General features: G+C 42.4%; 1 pseudogene; it reads right to left on the bottom strand.

Annotated features, from left to right (window-relative positions):
- Positions 1-6,242: 6,242 nt before the first annotated feature.
- On the bottom strand, positions 6,243-15,988 carry LOC134404295 (phospholipase A2 inhibitor and Ly6/PLAUR domain-containing protein-like; annotated as a pseudogene).
- Positions 15,989-17,476: the final 1,488 nt, after the last annotated feature.

Below are 17,476 nucleotides of genomic sequence, written 5' to 3'. Positions count from 1 at the left end.
GAAGACACCTTAAACCACGGCTTTAACCATGGTGAATAAGGCAGAAAGCCTTATTCACTGTGGTTAAAGCCATGGTTTAGGTGTCTTCTGAACAGGGCCACTGCCTACTTGCTCCCTGGCTCTCTTCTTGTCAAGCAAGGAAACAGTAGCAATGATGAGAAAGAGGTGAAGAGCAAGAGAAAAAGGTGTTAATAGTTGTTAGAAGGTAGGTTCACTAAGGGAGAGGGGCCCATTGACGCTACCTTGCCCCCAGCTTGGGGCACTATGACTTCACCATCAAGTCAGATTTGCCCCCTCCTTTATTCCCCACCTCAAAACCTGCTTTTTCTAACATCTTGCCTAATGAAGAGATCTAGAGATCTTGAAAGCTTGCACATGTTTTGTGATCTTTTCGTGGGTTTAATAAAGGTATGTCCCTAGTACAGATTTTGGATTTTTTCTTACAATCAAATATAGCTACACTTCTTTGTGTGTTTTTTTCTCGTAATATACGTTCTTTCTTTATGAGGTGTGTCATTTTTCGTTAGAATTGGTTCATGTGCCACCTTTGGCTCAAGGCTTTTCTGGATATTTGTCCTAATCCAGCTAAGAAAGTTGAGAACCACAAGTAAAAATTGAATGCAAGAGCATATCCTCTGAATATCTGGGTACTTCCACATGGAGGACTCCTAGCACTGACCCTGTTCAGATGACACGCTAAGCCATGGTGGTTAAGCATTTTGAGCTAAACATTATGGCTTAGCGCAGAGCTTTCCAAACTGTGTGTCAGCTGCAGTGTGTAGGTGTGTCACGCGAACGTAACGAGAAACCTCTGAGTCTATGTGAAATAAGCAATACCGACTTGCATGCATTTTTACGCAGCAAAGGTGCCGATTAGTATGGTGCACTAGTATATTCCCCTTCCGTCGTATCAGTGTATGCACACCACGGTCGAGGGATCATACAGGTACTGCACATGTGCAGTATGCATAATCGAGTCAAAACAGCTGATTCCGCGTCACTTCCGGTGTCGTGGCTGCACCTGAAGTGACGCATTCGAGAAATTCCATGGGTCCAGTTTTTTTGATAGAACACCGTCTCAATCGCCGCTCGATCGCAGCTCGACAAAATTGGTTCAATGTGAAAAGTCTTGAAAATGTATGTTATTATCTTGCAAATCATATATTTTAAAAAATATAAATGAAAGGTTTTCATGAGATATGTTGTGTCCCCATACATTTCGTTATTACAATTTATGTATGTGTCCGTATCTCTTATAAGGGGTTAGTTTAACCTCCGGTTTGCTAGTGAAACTGAATTACTGTGTCGCGAAAAGATGCATTTCTAAAAAGTGTGTCACCAACATGAAACATTTGGAAAGCTCTGGCTTAGCGTGTCATGTGAACCATTCCTAACTATGGTGGCTTCATAACAACGGTTTAAACATGCTTGCTAAACATTTCCTGCAAAAAGGTTAGCATCCTAACCATGGCTTAATATGTTGACTGAACAGACCTACTACCAATTAAAAGGCATTGTGCAGCTATACCATCTTTCCCTCCTTAACAGAGGGACTCCTTAGTGGTACAAAAAATGATGGTAGAAGCAGTGGGAAAACATGGGAAGGTTACAAATGGGTGTCTTTGTCTCACTCTCACTCTCTCTCTCTCTAACACACACACACACACACTCTCACACACACATGAGATCTATGCCTTTTATGTGGGAAGAGATCTTAATTGTGCCTCTAATTTTTAATATCCACAATTTTATTAATAAAAAATAAACAAGGCCAATATACATCTGTAGGTTTGAGTGTTAATATATATATTTAAAGTTTTGAATTTCAGTGTATATAATATTATTCTGCTTTGATAAAGATGCCTGAAGTTACTTTGGTTTCTGGCTTACATAGAAATGGAAGTCACCACAAGACATGTCAACATTTAATCTGTTCTGACGCTTTACATTTTTTAAGTTTACGTTTTTACATGATGTTTTGTGTTACATCAATGCAAAGGCAACATTGCTCATTTGAGCAAATATTGCTCATTATGGAGAACATGTACTCTGTATAGCTAGCACTAACGGGCACTGACATTTTGTACTGCACAGCTTTCTAAAGGTTAGGTAGGTAGAATCATCTCAACACTTTTCACAGACTAGTCTTTCTCAGCCTATCTTCACATCAATTTTCAGTTATAATTATAATGGCCATCACTTAAAAACACCCCCCCCAAAAAAAAACACACACCTCAGAATCAAACCATGAATAGAACATATCCTACAAGAAATTTGCTCCACGTTCATTACTACCAAGAGATGACTGGTGCAAAGAGATTTCACAGTCAATTTTGGAGACGTTTTTACAATGCAGATCAGCTGTGAAGGGCAGCATCAGGGATTTGGTAGACAAGCGTCATCACACAGGGAAAATCACGTTTGCTTACTGTCGCTTCTCCACCCGCGTTTGTCCCTCATTACTTCCTCTTTTGAAAGAGGAAGTAAACAACATGCACGTGGCCAGTTCAGTGGGCCTTTTGATCGGGCTGCTTCTCCTGCACAGAGCAGGAGATAGAGGCAACTTCCATCTTTAAAAATTAGTCGGACTTACTGGGGTGATTTTATGTGACACGAAGGAGGCTTGAAGGGGCGGGAGGCAGACGAGAGGGACCAATAAATATCTGTCAGTGCCCTGTAATGAGTGTGCAATAAAATGCTTGTCTGAGGGAGCTGAGATGGAACCATGTCTGTACGGATCATTTCAGTTTCTCAGTTTCTCTGCTCCCCAGGTTACTAGGTGGGGCAATACAGAGGGGTAGGTGAAAAAACACATCCTGGATTTTGAGCCCTTGGACCTACATCCAACATAGAACTTCAATTCCTGAATGGTCTCAGTGGAACACAGAGAGGAGGCCATTGTAATGTGAACCCAAATATGAAAGATCAAGTGAGAATTGGCACTAAAGCCAATGAACAAATCTCTCAAAAGCTGAAGTGAATGAAGCTGTAGCAATTCCAGAATAATTGGTTGTATAAATAGGTAATGGAAAATACTTTGTTTTTATTGTAGGTTGTAACCAATGTTAATCCTACATAGAATAGATGCATTGAAATGACTGAGACTTAAGTTAGTCATGACTAGTTTAAGTCCCATTAATTTTACAGGTCTACTCTATTCTACTTAGAGTAGACCTAATGAAATTATTCATTTCAATGGGTCTACTCTAAGTAGGACTAACATTGGATACAGCTCTGTGGTCTTGCCACACTTATTGAAATCTCATATAGTGAACTTCAAAGTGGAGACTTAAAAATAGATTATAGGTTGTTTTTCCCACAGCCCCAGTACTGTATCACAGAGTTTTACAGATTACAGTGCCAGATCTACACGTCGTTGCGAAGGCGCTTCCGTGCTCCTTTTTTAAAGACGTACCTAAAAGAAGCGTCTCTTTCTTTACTGTGTGTACTGTGAGCTAGGCAGCGCCGCCTGCGGAAGAATCTCTACCCCATTCAAAGGCGCTGCTCTGCTCTGGCCGCTTCCCCCTCGCGTGTTCTTCCATTCGAATAATCCCCCCTCCCACCCGGCGATTCTTCTGGCGCGTCCCAGTGACAGCGGCTCCTCCTGCAAAACATTTTTCTCCCTCGGTGTGTTTGTATTTGCGTTTGCGTGCGCACAGCGGACGAGTTCAGCTCCTGCCTCTCGCTCTCCCCCACGGTGTCATCTCCCCAGGACTCTCTTCGGTGTGTGCTCACACACGCGCACACAAACGCAAATACAAACACACCGAGGGAGAAAAGTGTTTTGCAGAAGGAGCCGCCGCCGCCGCCGGGATGCGCCAGAAGAGCCGCCGGGTGGGAGGGGGGATTATTCGAATGGAAGAACACGCGAGGGGGAAGCAGCCAGAGCAGAGCAGCATCTTTGAATGGGGTAGAGATTCTTCTGCAGGCGGCACTGCCTAGCTCACAGTACACACAGTAAAGAAAGAGGCACTTCTTTTAGGTACGTCTTTAAGAAAGGCGCCTTCGCAACGACGTGTAGATCTGGCCCAGGAGAAGGTGATACAAACATACCCAAGTAAGTCTTATTTCATCCAAACATTTTATATATTTATTTACAATATTTGTATACTGCTCCCCATCCAAAAGATTTTGGAGTGCTGAACTGCAAATATATGATGTGGGAGTGAGCCAACCTGATGTTTGACCCCACCGGCTATGAGTGACTGGAAGCCTTCAAACTTTTAATGTCAAGCTGGGAATTAAAAAGCAGGACTCTGTTAAAAACAACAAGCATTTTAAGATTGGATTCATTAAGCATCTTTCATAAAGTTAATGGAAGGCGCAATGTTTTAAAAGTCCATGTAGTTAATATGAATGCTCTTGCCTATGTTTCAGCTTAGAATAGCTAAAATGCAAAGCAGAATTGAAAGCCATCATTGATTATCGTTGCAATCTGTCAAACAATGCATTGATCAGAAATTCAAGAAGAGGCTGTAAAGCACACATAGAAGCAATACAACCTCCCCAAAGCTTAAATAAATAGGAAACAAATCAATGCCCCTTCTTTTGATTCCTGTTATTGATTTTACTATTTAACAAATCAGTTAGCTATAAAGAAAAATAGTCAGAAGCCAAATGTTATTCAATCAAACGTTTAATCAGTTTCTTACACTAGTTTAATGTCAATTAGATATAGGCAAATTCCTTTAGAAAAAGCTGGTGTAGAGGGAGGCCTTATGTTGGCTTCAGTGTTTAGTACCAATATGTGTAAGACCAGCTCAGCTGGTCTTCAGCAATATAGCCTGGTCAAAATCCAGAGTTGCTGCAGGCTGAAAGGATTGAATAAACTGGTACTGATTAAATGAATACTGTTGTTTTATACTGTTGTTTTTATATTTTTGATGGTTTTAAATTTTGTATACTTTCTAATGTTCATTGTTTTAAACTTTTGTAAACCACCCAGAGAGCTTTGGCTAAGGAATGGTATATAAATTTAATAAATAAAATAAATAAATACTCAGTGGAAAGGAAAGCACTCTGCACAGATTTATATTCACTTCCTATTAGTTCCTATTGGCCAGGCAAGAGCCATGGCATTTTAAGGTGATTCCCCTCAGCACTGAATAACTAGAGCCACTGTACATCTTAGATCAGGGTTGCAGAACCTCAGGCCTGAGGGCCAAAGTCGGCCCTCTGAGGATTCCCAGAAGGCCATGCTCCCTTCCCTGGGCCCCACCACCTTTCTTCCAACCACCAGTTGTTTGGTGTTTTCCCGGCTTTTCTGCAGCTTTCCCCTACTCTAAATGGTTTTGTTAATGGCAGTAAGAGCTTTACGCTAAAAGATGCTAGGGTCTTGTTTTTGTTTTTTGAAATAAGGCTCCTCAGAGCTCTGAAATGGACTTTGGGCTGACAGAGGCTCTGCACTCATCTTAGATTATGGGCAAAAGCCCTCCAGACACTCTGAAAGCCCTGTGGTGAGTGCACGGTGGTGCTGCATCAGTTATACGACGCAGCAGCCACCTTGCAGTCATTACAGGGCTTCCCCACAAAGCTGCAAGCTAAAAAAGTCAGGGACTTACCCAACTTTTTCACCTGAGTGAGGCAAATATGGTGCATCCACTGTTTAACCTTGCTCTGGTGTTGTGGCAGAGGTGCTCCCAGGTGGATGGCGAGCCCTGATTGGTCACCGTCTGCCTGGGCAGAGGGTGGAACCAATGAGTGAAATGGCTGCTGGAAAGCCCGCGGTCTCCCTCTGCATTGGGATTAGCTGCTGCCACCCTGAAGTAGAGAAAGAGCCGGGGGGGGGGGAGGGTTAAACGTGGCAGCAAAGCCACGAAGTGTAGCTTTTAAACAGTCTTGGCCTTTGGCACCTCTCTTTCTAAGCAAATAGCTATACAGATACAAACAAAAGCAAAAGCTAAATAAAATAATATGACAGATGTGACCACATTCAATAAGCAAAAGGTAGATTCTTTGACCGAGATCATCAGGTACATCACACTGCTATATCAATATGATATCAATTGCTATGACCATGAAGTCTGATCCTATGGTCATTGTGATATCGTTGTGGTTAACTCAAGCCATACATAAATAAAACTTGTGGCTAAGTCAAAGCTTTCCTTAATTTGTGCCTAAGACTTTAAGCAACCACAAACATCATTCCTTGGTCCTTGACAAACAAAAGAGTGAATGCTCTGGTCATCTCGTTTGTCCAGTTATGCTAAGAGAGAGCGCTGAAGTTTAGCACAAGCCTTGCCTTAGCAGCTCCACTTGTTAATGAATATAGTCAATACTTGGGATCAGAGCTGAAGCAGCAGGAACCCGACAATGGCTGCAAGGAAGTGTCCAGTTGGTCCAGGAGGTAGGCTGGCTATGTTGGTGGCTGCTCTGCATTCAAGCTTTGTAATTGCTGAGCTGGCTCCTGTAAATGTCGCTGCACCACCAACAGTAGCAGCACAGACAGCCTGGGTAGCACAACCCTTCATGGCAATTTTCTCAGATGCTTCATCTGGTATCAGGAAAGAAAATGGCAAGATGTGAGATGGAGGCAAGTTGCATAAGAACATAAGCGCATAAGAAGGGCCATGCTAGATCGGACCAAGGGTCCATCTAGTCCAGCATTCTGTGGCTCATAGGAGACCCACAAGTAGGACATGAGTGCAACAGCACCCTCATGACCATGTTCCCCCTGAGGCACACTACCTCTGATACTGAAGATAGCGTAGCCATCAGGACTGGAAGCCATGGATCTGAGTTTTGAGTAGCAGCTGGATTTTTTATTTTCAAAAATGGGTTATTTCTTTTTGTTTCAAGTGCTCGGGGTGGGGGGAGTTCCAAATGAAACCTGAAACCATCACATTGCCCGGTAGAGTCCATTTGAATGTATGCAAATGCTCCTCCCCAGGTAACGTTAGGACTCTGAACATCCAGACTTCATGATCAACATCAAGTCAGACTTTCCCCCCTCGTATTCCAGCTCACCCTGCCCCCGATCTGCTTTTTGTTACATCTTGCCTATGAGGAGGCTCATCAGACGGGTGGATTTTCGCATTTCCCTACCGCCACTATTTATTTATTTATTTATTTATTTTATTACATTTATATAGCGCCCCCCAGCCGAAGCTCTCTGGGCGGTTTACAACAATTAAAAATAGTAAACATTAAAAGTATACAAAATTTTTAAAAAACATAAAAACAGTATAAAAACAACAACAGTATCCATTTAAAACAACAATTCTGGGGTCCATTAAAACAAACTTAACGTTATTAAATGCTGTTAAAATGCCTGGGAGAAGAGAAAGGTCTTGACCTATGGCCTCCTGCTGCTGTCCCATGATAGCAACGGTCTCTTTACATGAGGAGAGAAAGAGGAAGCAGCAACGACTAAGTGGCCCATTCAGGGGGCTGTTTATATTGCGCCACTTTTCCTGCACACAGCAGGAAATGGCGGCACATTCCATTAAAAGAAACGCAGATGGATTAAGAGGTTCATTGATGAGCATTTTATCACACGCTCGCTACTGCCCATTTACGAATGTGCACATGTCCTTTAGGCAACGTCTGCCTCCTGTGTGCCTCCTGCTCGTTTTTCCATCGCAAAATAGACCTTTTTTTATCCAACTTCTTTTTAAAAATGGAATGTGCCATGATCTGGTGTGTGCAGGAAAAGCCGCATGATAAAAACAGTCTCTGATTGGACCATGTGGTCTTTGTTTGCTTTCCTGTTCCCCTCCAGAAAGAATGAGTATGTGCAGAGAAGTGACGGTAAGGAAACACAGTTTCCCCCCATGTGATGATGCTCACAAAGGGGTCTATTTTGTGAAGGAAAAATGACCAGAAGGAGTGGGAGGCACGTGGGAGGCGGATAACGTCATTTAAAGGATGCACAATTATCCGTAAGTAGGCAGTAGTGAGCGTGCAATAAAACACTCGTCTGATGACGCTTGAGGTCTCGACAACTTGCACATTTTTGGTGACCTTTGTGTTGGCCTAATAAAGATATGACACGAATACGGATTTTGGAACAAGATGGTGTTCGCCACAAGGGGGCAATAGTTAATCGTCTATCTATTTCTCAAATGCCAACTAAAGATTATTCTGCCCACTCTTCCCAGATGACCTTCTACTTTCAGAAGGGACAAATTTGCTCTTCTATTTTGATTGATTTGTAGCCACTTTGGATTTTTTCCTTTGTAAAAAGGCAAGATAACTTTCGAATATAATACAACAGAATACATTTTTTTAAAAATGCATCAGCCAGCAGAATTAACTAGGACAGAAACAAACTAGGAAACAAAAACTTTTTTGCCTTGTTTAACATACTTGGTATTTAAAGTTAGAAATGTATTCATATAATAACCAAACGGTAACATTACAGTGAGGATAAATTCACATGGAAAGCTGCCGGCCATATGTTCTATCTGCCATTAGGATGATAAGAATTTTACCACTTCTTTGCTCCCCTAGATTTCTGATCCAGTGAAGCAGAGGTGTTGCAAAGTTTGAGGAGGTCCTGGGCAAATTGTATTTTGGTAGACCTCTTCTCTGTTGGTGGGCCCTGACTGGCTTACCTGGTGGCAGTGGTGGGCATCAACAGTTAGGGTGACCATATGAAAAGGAGGACAGGGCTCCTGTATCTTTAACAGTTGTATTGAAAAGGGAATTTCAGCAGGTGTCATTTGTATATATGGGGAACCTGGTGAAATTTCCTCTTCATCACACCAGTTAATGCTGCAGGTACCCTGCCCTCTTTTAAATCTGGTCACTCTAGTATAGCTCCTGCAGCATTAACTGTTGTGATGAAGAGGAAATTTCACCAGGTTCCCTATATATACAAATGACACTTGCTGAAATTTCCTTTTCAATACAACCATTAAAAGATACAGGAGCCCTGTCCTCCTTTTCATATGGTCATCCTAATCAACAGCAGCTCTCCAAGCAGCACCAGATGGCTGGTTAGCTGCCATTCTAATTTCCTACCATGGCCCCCATATTGCATCGCCACAGGATATTGCGGGAAATTAAAATGGTGGTTAGGTGGAGCCTCCTGACAGGATGAGGAACCACAAATCAACACTGAAGGCCAGGCCAGAGTGTTTAAAAAATAAATAAAATTTGGACAGGTATCAGGTGCTGTCGACAGGCCCTGAAGTGATGAAATTCTCTGCCCCAAGAAAGATGCTGGTAGATTACCAACTCCCTAAGCCTGCCTTCTCCAACCTGATGCTCTCCAGATGTTTTGGACTACAGCTCCCACCCGTCCGAGCCAGCATGGTTAATGGGCAGGGAATATGGGAGTTAGAGCCCAGAACATCTGGAAAGCACCAGGTTAGGAAATGCTGTCCTAAGTGAATTCTCTGTTCATTGCAATAAATTATCACTTGATAAATGGCTATATATGCCCACAGAACAGGCTGACCATATGAAAAGGAGGACAGGGCTCCTGAACCTTTAACAGTTGCATAGAAAAGGGGATTTCAGCAGGTGTTATTTGTATGCATGTCATACCTGGTGAAATTTCCTCTTTATCATAACAGTTAAAGCTGCAGGAGCTATACTGCAGCTATACTGTGACCAGATTTAAAAGAGGGCAGGGCACCTGCAACTTTAACTGTTGTGATGAATAAGAAATTTCACCAGATTCCGCATATATACAAATGACACCTGCTGAAATTCCTTTTTCTTTGCAACTGTTAAAGATGCAGGAGCCCTGTCCTCCTTTTCATATGGTCAACCTACCACAGAATAACTAATAATGAAAAGAGACAAAATGTTCTACTTTATAAATATTGCGCTAGAAAAAAGTGCCCCAATCCTGCAATTGCTTTGGAACGCAGGACTTCTGCTGCATAAATGCATCATGATTTGGGTTCTCATTGGAGTGTACCGTCCATGCATGTACAGCTGTATGTGTGCATGCCTCCCCCTTGCTAACATTCTACTCAATAAGTGGATGTGGAACAGCAGCATCAGGAGACATGTGTTGGCTCTATGTGTGTGGAGGGGGCTCTTGTGAATGCCCTTATAATTAATTAAATGTAAAATTATGGTTTATGTGTGTGTGTGTGATGTATATGAGATGGATCCGGCTTTACACTGGATTAATTGCACTGATGGAAGTGGACTTCCTCACCCCTTCTTCCCATGGCAGCCCTTCCAGTGCCCTGAAAATGCTACGCTGAGAATCAAGAACTCTATTGAATGGGGTGAGCTGTGGTGTGTGTGTGGGGAGATGGAGGACATCTGAAAGGGGGCCTTCTTCTTATGGAATGCAGACCCTGGATCCAGCCCTGTGAGTGTGTGTGCGTGCACACTCACACACATGAGTGCCAGACCCCCTCCAACTTGACCAAAACATTTTCTTGCTCTTTAGTGAAGTTTAGCAAGCTGCTCCTTAAGAGTTGCTTGCGAACATTCAGACTCAGGTTGCTGTAGGATACTTTGGTGGCTACAAGATCCAAAAGCCATTTGTCCTGATTTCTTCCATGATTTAGGATCTCTGAATACTTTTATTTTTATTTTTTTAAAAAACACCTGGGTTTCTGATATGGAGATAATTGCTGAAACCTATAAGAACAGAAATCAAAAGCATGAATGAATGAATGAATTACCGAAATGTACGTATCCAGCCAAATCGATGCACTGAGTCTCCGATCCAGCACAATCGACAATGTCATCACTGCACGATTCAGAAAGTGAAGCATAGCAGGCTGGGCATCGCAGGCCATTGAGTGTGGTATTTAATTGTGGCACTGAAAAAAACGGAAAGGAAAATCAGCTTCTTGGAAGGATATTGTGTGTTAAGAACATAACTATCTTGCAGAGTAGGATCTCTTTGGGCTAAATTTTAAGTGTGTTTGTATGGGGAGGGGGAGATATTTGCTCCCTGAGTTAACCCACAGGGACTTTGCCTTCTGAGATGGAAGGGCATGCCCAGTTTCAGGGCATGGTTACTCATTATTTAGCCCGGGAGTAGAAGTTTAAACCTTCTCTCACATTTGGTTCCCAAAATCCCACTCCCTACACACAAAGATGGAGATTTAAAAAGTGGAGGTGAGGGGGGCCTCTATTGACTCCAATGGATGATAGCTTCTCCATCCTGCTCCATGCCACTTGCTGCCACTGGTGGGGTGCGGTCAAGGGTGATGATACGATGTCTTGCTTCACATGCTAGGGCTCTCCTTCGGGTGTACAATAAAGATGCAGGTAGTGGGCAGTAGCAGGCTCCATCTCCTGCTATCCATGCATTGGAATACATGTCTGCAATGTGCAAAGTATGTTGCAGATATATGTTGGAGACTCTTCTGCTGCTTGCAATCCACATATTCATTGCATGTGCAGAGAAGAGCCATGCTCTGTGAAGAAGACTTACTCCAGCTCTACGTTCTTGCAACAGGAAGGGGAGAACTTGCAAAGGGGGCACCATTTTAAATCCCATCCTTGTGGCAGGTGCAACAGGCAACCTGGATCCCAGAGATGGCTTCATAGTGGAGAACTTGTTGTACTCCAGATGTTTTGGCCTACAACTCCCATCAGCCCTAGCCAGTATAGTCAATGGTGTGGAATGATGGGGGACCACAAGTTCCTCACCCCTGGTATACGCAATCCAAGTAATCTCTTAGGATAGTAATATTTATAGGGGTATCAATGAAGTACTGAGCAAACAGAGAGCACCAGCATCCTATGAGACATTGAAACGGCACCTGGGCTGTATATCTCAGTTCATGTAATGCTGTTGCTTGGGGAGGCAAAGTGTGTTGGGCTAACCCTGGCCACACCTTCTTTAATAAAAGCTCCCAGACATTTGTGCAGAGGGATGTGCAAAAGGACCATGAAGTACAATGGATACCTACATTTGACAATAGAGGCTGTATTGCAGGCATTGCCCTTACAGCAGAAAACACTTGTCCTTGATCTTCCTTTTGTACCGAAGTTAATATCAGCAGAACCAGCTTCACAGACACTAGATGGAATACAGTTCTTAACAATGCCTTGAACCTTTAATTCTTCTGCAGGGGGAAAAGAGTTAGGAATTTTAAGCAGATAATAATGATGGACAGATGTTCATAGAATCATAGAATAGTAGAGTAGGAAGGGCCTTATAAGGCCATTGAGTACAACCCCCTACTCAATGCAGGAATCCACTTTAAAGCATACCTGACAGATGGCTACATCTTGAATGCCTCAAGTGTGGAAGAGCACACAACCTCCCTAGGTAACTGGTTCCATTGTCGTACTGCTCTAAGAGGAAGTTTTTCCTGATGTCCAGATGGAATCTGGCTTCCTGTAACTTGAGCTCATTATTCTGTGTCCTGCACTCTGGGATGATCGGGAAGAAATCCTGGCCTTCCTCTGTTTGATAACCTTTCAAGTATTTGAAAAGTGCTATCATGTCTCCCCTCAGTCTTCTCTTCTCAAGGCTAAACATGCCCAGTATTTTTAGTCTCTCTTCATAGGGCTTTGTTTCCAGACTCCTGATCATCCTCATTTCCCTCCTCTGAACCTCTCCATTTTGTCTGCATCCTTCTTGAAGTATGGTGCCCAGAACTGGACACAGTACTCAAGTTGAGGCATAACCAGGGCTGAATAGAGAGGAACCAGTATCTCATGTGATTTGGAAACTCAAAAGTGAATAATTTCTTTAAGGGCCTATACTGTAAGCCAGCTGTCACACTGATGCAATCACAATGCATTTCAATTTTATTTCATTTTTAAAATTATTATTATTATTATTATTATTATTATTATTATTATTATTATTATATTTATTTTATTTTATTTTATTTATTACATTTTTATACCGCCCAATAGACGAAGCTCTCTGGGTGGTTCACAAAAATTAAAATCATAGTAAAACAATCAACAGGTTAAAAGCACAAATACACAATACAATATAAAAAGCACAACCAGAATAAAAACCACGCAGCAAAATTGATATAAAATTAAAATACAGAGTTAAAACAGTAAAATTTAAATTTAAGTTAAAATTAAGTGTTAAAATTCTGGGAGAATAAAAAGGTCTTCAGCTGGCGACGAAAGGAGTACAGTGTAGGCGCCAGGCGGACCTCTCTGTACAATAACATTTGTAATATTACAAAATATACCCTAATATACATAAATAAAATACAGAACAACAAAATACTTACTTAGTGCATAAAACAAAAGCATGAATGTTAAAAGTCCATGCTAAGTTTGAGTTGCCAGATACAACTGGTGTGGCATGCTTAAAAAAGGAATAGCCTTTACCCCCTGGCTAGCTAGGCGGAGAATGCATTAAAAAGCTGCCACCACAGATAAATCTTTTAACAAGATGGACACCTAAAACACTTCCAATGGCAGAGAAACCTGTATCGGGCCTTCTTCAATCTGCAGCAACAAAACATGAGTACCACATTCTAAATTCTGACAATCACTATTGGAAAACACATTCTTTGGTGCTGCTTACCCCGTTGACTTTCAAACATCGTGAGGCCACAAAAATCATGCTCTGGGGGACAAGTCTCTATTTCGCCAGTACAGTTGTGGCCTAGACCTGAGCAAACTTCACATTGCAGAGCAGCCCCTGGAAGAAAAAGAAGGAAAAAGGGAGAGGGAAGAGGAAAAGTATTGCTTTAATTGGCTTTACCAATTGTCTGTCGTTTCTGTCATCTGAGCTACTTTTCAGGGAAGGCATGATGAGACCTAAGGCACTCTCCGGATGGAAGTTTCCCCTTAGGCCTCACATCAATTTAACTGATGCAGAAGTACTTGCCTGACAGGGTCAAAAACTGTCTTCATGGTTAACTTAGAGGAGTTAGTTGTATGTTTACAAAGACTGGGAAGAAAAGTAGAGCACATGCCACACATTCCTAGCATTTAGATTAGTGTCAAACTAAACTGTACTAGCTCAAGGTTTCTGAGGCCCTTGGATAAGGCAACCACCATGGGTCCCCTTCCCTCAGTGTGTCTACCTTCTCATCAGCATCGTTGCTAGCTGTCTGTGCCTCATCATTGCTACCAATGAACAAGCAGGCAGTGGTAGTTCCTGCTCCTCCTTCACTGTACCACTATTGTCTGGACCAGACAAAGAGGTGGGCCAGATCTACACTGAGCAGGATATAACACTTTGAAAACGGGTTGAAAATTATATGGAGTGTGGCATGAGCCCCAGCGGTTGTCAATACTGTTATAAGCCGTTTTAAAGCAGTAGTGTAGATCCTGCCCAGGTTACAGTGGTCAAGTGGAGCAGCAGGTCCAAGGGGCTTTTGTCAGTAGGCTCCTGCTGGGGTGTGGGCCTTGGTCCCAGTCATGCCAGCCTGCAAAACATGTCCAAAGGGCCTCATGTAGGTAAACATCTTGAGATGTTTACTCTTGATTTTCATCAGTATAGGAGACTAAGGCTGTTTCTAAACCTGCCTTTTTTCCTGGGATCATCCTGGGATCATCGCTGTGCATGCAAATGATACACAGGGGATCCCGGGAGCAGGCAGGGACGATCCTTCCATTTTCCTGGGATAATCCTTAGTTGTAGAAAGGGCCTCTGAATGAGTCCTAGCACCTGTTTGATGAAGTTCTTGCTAAGATGAGGCAATATTAGCAATAGATATAACCTGTTGCTCTGGTTCATGTACCTGCTCATACTCAGCTAAATTTTTTTTTGACTGGCTTTGGATGAGTCATTCTTTCTACGCTTAAGTTACTTCACAATATCGTTGTCACACACACACACACACAAAGAGAGAGAGGCCTTTAAAAAATCTAACTTCTGCAGCAAATAAATGGTATCCTGACCCTGGCAATATTATGTAAATTAGTCAGATTTGTACAATTCTGCATAATCTATTCTGCTTTTCCTAGTGGCAAGAGATACAAAACCTATGCAGAACAGTGAAGCCCCAGGTCCAGCTTCTGAAATTTTGTTAGGCATTGCTCACACACTTTCAAGTTTATCTTTGCAGCTCTATAGCCTAGAAACTCACTTTCAGACAGACAGACTCTCAGCTGCTGATTTCTGTGTCCAGTACCAAAACCATATGATCACAGTTCAAATGTCTTCACTTGCAGAACCATGGACAACACACAGCCCTGGTTCTTGGTGAGACTTAAACATAAGGAAGGATATATAGAAGAATGTATTTGAGCAAGTCACTCATTCTTTGGCCATGAGCAAGCTACTGAAATTAAACTCAAGTCTACCATATTAGAATTTAGTTGAACTAGGGATGTTGTCAAAATCTAGAATTATCTGTATTTCAGCAGCAGACTCTTGAGGCCAGCCCCCAGCCAAAGACTTTCCCCAGAAATTATGCAGGATTACTATATATGTCTTCTCAGAAGTGTCCCATTGCATTCAATAGGATTTTCCTCCAGGTAAATTAGTATAAGATGGGAGCCTTATTTTTATGAATAGAATGATGCTAGTTATATCTCATGCATTTCTACAAAAGGCTGTATAGTTGTGATCAGTAGAATGCAAGAACAATGTGTTAAAAATGAGGAACATACAAATATTTTATTTATTATTAATTTATTTATACAAAAATGTATCTAGTGCTTACATGTCCCTCAACATGGCTAGCAACAATTAAAAACAATCATAAAACACAATAAAATTCCAGAAGACAACAACGAAGAACGTATGATGCAATAAAAACAGAGTGTGAATAAAAAACAGGCATTGGATAGAAACTTATTTGTCCAATATAATGCACAGCTACCAGAATGGGAAGGAATTTGCGAACCATCATAAGAGAGAGGGAGGACCAAGCAAAGAGTTCCACAATTCTGTACCGTAGACGTATAATATTCTAAAATATCATAGTTCTACAGATATACAGTAGCTGACATGCATAGTAGAGATCCCTTTATAGTAAGGGATATCAGTGAATCGTGTTCTCTAATTGGTTCTATGGATGCAGTGCACCAGTCCCCCCAATCCATATCTATATTGCCACCAGCATAGAATGAGATACTCACCTCTGGCTATGAGTGCTGAGAGGAGGCAAAAGCCGAGGGAGGCCTGCATTGTTGCCAGGTGAGAATTGAGTTAAGCCTGTGATGTGGCCAGCTCTTCAGCTAGGAATTATAGTCATATAAACAATTACTGCAAAGGAGGGAGGAGCATTCCAAAGCATCCTTCCTCCTCAAAGCCACATTAGAGAGGAAGTTGTGCAACAATGGCTTATTTATTACATTATTATTATTATTATTATTATTATTATTATTATTATTATTTATTGCATTTGTATACTGCCCCATAGCCGAAGCTCTCTGGGCAGTTCACTTAAGATAAAACACTTAAAAACAATATACAAAGATTAAAAACCACAAAAAACAAGCAAAATACACCTACATTTAAAACCACTATAACAACTTTAAAAACGATGAGCCAAGAAACAGACCCAGGGTCATTATATATTGCTAAATGCCTGGGAGAAGAGAAAAGTCTTGACATGGCGCCGAAAAGATGACAATGTCGGCGCCAGGCGGGCCTCGTCAGGGAGATTGTTCCACAGTTGGGGGACCACCACAGAGAAGGCCCTCTCTCTTGTTGCCACCCTCCGAGCTTCCCTCGGAGTAGGCACCTGGAGGAGGACCCTAGATGTTGAACATAGTGTTCGGGTAGGTTCATGTTGGGAAAGGCGTTCCGTCATTTTTATCTCGTCGTTCCTCTAAGGAAGCATGCATTTCCCCAAACCAATTTATTTTCACAACAACCCTGTGAGGGAGCTTAAACTGAGAAATAGTGACTAGCCCTAGGTCACCCAGTGAGCTCCATGGTTGAACTGGGATTTTGAACTTGTTCCCCTTAACCTCTCCACACAGCATGGTCCATGAAAATATCAATGCCGGATTCTATGGTAGGTTTTGTCAGAGAAAGTTTTTGATATGCTCATCAGTAAGGATATTAATATTAACAAAACCTGGTCGTCACCAGTGATCTTTTCATACAAAGGAAGTAAAAACCAGGTAAAGGCCTGGAACCAGTCACTGCTAAGGGAAGTAGATTGCAAATAACAATACTGTAGACCAAGGTGGGCAATTTGTGGCCCTCCAGATGTTTTGCCCTAAAATTCCCATCATCCCTCACCATTGGCTATGCTGTCTAGGGCATTGTGAGGGCCTTAAGTTGCCCACCCATGCTAACAGCGGAGGTTGGTGGCTCTGATTTTGGTAGGGCTGTGAATCCATTCTGGGTTTCAGTCAGAAGCAGCCAAGACTAAAGGAGAGGTTCTGAACCTATTTTGGAGATCCAGTTCACCACCTGGTCAGAGGGCAGGAGTTTAATTTCTTCCCCCATACTGCTGCCACCACCACCACCACCTAAAGTATTTTCTCCCCCCCCCCAGCTGCCACCGCCACCTCCTCCTAAAATAATTTCTCCCCCCACCCCCAAGCTGCTGCTGCCTCCTCCTCCTCTTCACCCTAGTCTCAGGGAGGGGTGGGGGAGCGGATGACAGCCATAAACCCCGCACTTGCTCCTTGGCATGGGGATTATCTGGCGCAGTCCCGC

Source organism: Elgaria multicarinata, chromosome 9 (assembly GCF_023053635.1).
Source record: "Elgaria multicarinata webbii isolate HBS135686 ecotype San Diego chromosome 9, rElgMul1.1.pri, whole genome shotgun sequence".
NCBI lineage: Eukaryota > Metazoa > Chordata > Lepidosauria > Squamata > Anguidae > Elgaria > Elgaria multicarinata.
Note: the sequence above shows the minus strand (reverse complement) of the source record. Positions and strands in the feature narration are given on the sequence as shown.